A 1,906-nucleotide genomic window follows, 5' to 3' on the forward strand; every position below is an offset into this window, starting at 1 on the left:
GATATTCTCTTTAGCTGTGCTGTGGGGGCAAGGCACAACTAGAGGCGGAGGGATAATGGAGACTTTGTTAACAAAGTCCTGCAGGTAGAAAGAGGCGGAGGGATTTGAGAGATGTTAGAGGCTGGCGCTGACAACGACCTGGGATTGGTCAGATGGGGCAAGTGAGGGGAGGGAAGAGCCGAAGTCAAGGATGGGCGTGACTTCCCGGCCTCTGGGACATGATCTCAGTAACGTGGAGCTTCTTAGCCTGAGAGAGCCCTTCCTAGGTTGCTTTGCCTTGACATCAGGCTGAACCTGCCATCCTCCACATCCCTCGCCTTGCCACAGAGGGGGCAACAGTTGTCCTTTGTCACTGAAGTGCCTATCTGGGTAGAAGCCAGTGTGGACTTTGGACCTCAGACATCAGAAGATGGTTCCAGTATGTGTTAAGCAACTCAGAAAATGAGGCACATTGCTGCCCAGAGTATCCAAGGTGTTTTTTGGACTGTCACTGTTGCTACATTTTTATTTTTTAAATCTTTCTTTTTAGTGGATGAAGCTAAGAAATATGTTTTTTTTTCAACAAAAAATAGAAGTTTATGCCAGTATTCAAGTTCAAGTGTAGTATCATCAGGTTGTTCACTGCCCTGATTTTTAATTATTTTTTTCCTTCTCATGGTGAAAGTTCTGTGTCATGATGACATTAACATGATCACTTATTTGCTTTATCTTATAAATTAGTTGTGTAGAGAATAATAGTGCTATTAGTACTGACAGTAAAATCATCGAATAAAAGTTATGATTTCTCTGCAGTGATTATAATATATCCCAGTGGGTATATGTAGTCAAAATATTGTTTAAAGTCAATTGAAATAGTCCTTTTCTTTGTAGTGTCTGCACCTATTTGGTATACGGAGAGGTTTATTATTTCCATCTGTTTTCTATATTTGATGTTACAAGCAAATATGTATATACATTTATATGTCTTTTCCCTTTTGTACAAAATATAGCATACCATAAACATTGCTAACTACCTTGCTTTTTCCTCTTAACAACATATGCTGGAGATCACTCACTGAGAGGATAAGGCTATTGTTTTTACTTCTTTTTATAGCTGTACATTACTGCATTGTGTGGTTTAGCATAGTTTATGAGTATTTGGGTTGTTTCCAATCTTTCCTATTATAAATAATGTTATAGTGAATCACCATAGGCATTCATCACTTAGTGCTATGGCTACAGGGCAGGGAGGGGGCTCCCAGAACCCCCAAACCTGACCTCTCTAAGTAGGTTCTGTTATCTTCCACAGTAAGACAAAATATACTCTATTCATTAAGACCTTTAATGGAAAGAAATTTTAATTCAATTAGTATTCAATGAAAATAAGAGAAGGGAAAGAATAGATAAAATAGTTTCCTAGTTCATACACCCAAAGTTACCCACACCCTCACGGGTCAATGCCCAGTCAAACAGGGTTGGCCCAAAGCAGGGCCACTGACGCCAAAAGCCTACCCCAAGTCTAAGACACCTGCTGGTGGGGACCTGTAGGAAAGGGGCAGAATGTGCCCATCTTGTCTCGGACAGAAGGAGCAATATCAAAATCAGGATGCAGTTTTTGACTTTCATCTATTACAGCAAAACAGATAACAGGCAGTTAAAACTGGGCATGATGTAGGCCATGGTTGGGATTGGCAGAGTCAATGTAGGGGAATACAAAATAGCAATAATGGTTCATCTTTTGGGTGGTACTTGGTGTCACATCCAATAAATGTTAATTTAATTTTTGAACAACCCTATGTAGTAGGTGCAGTACTGAACTCCCATTTTACAGATGGGGCCGTTGAGGCAGAGAGTTTAAGCAGTTTGCTCAAGGCCACACAGCAGGGCACTGGCACAGCCAAATCATTGCTCTCTGTTTTTTTTTTTT

General features: G+C 40.5%; 1 protein-coding gene across 1 annotated transcript in view; it reads left to right on the forward strand.

Annotated features, from left to right (window-relative positions):
- The window catches only part of PAMR1 (peptidase domain containing associated with muscle regeneration 1), a 71,153-nt gene that overhangs the window by 21,191 nt on the left and 48,056 nt on the right, over window positions 1–1,906 (forward strand). The gene's annotated exons all lie outside the window — the stretch shown is intronic.

The sequence above is a fragment of the Condylura cristata genome, unplaced genomic scaffold (assembly GCF_000260355.1).
Source record: "Condylura cristata isolate star-nosed mole 26May11 unplaced genomic scaffold, ConCri1.0 scaffold00015, whole genome shotgun sequence".
Lineage (NCBI taxonomy): Eukaryota > Metazoa > Chordata > Mammalia > Eulipotyphla > Talpidae > Condylura > Condylura cristata.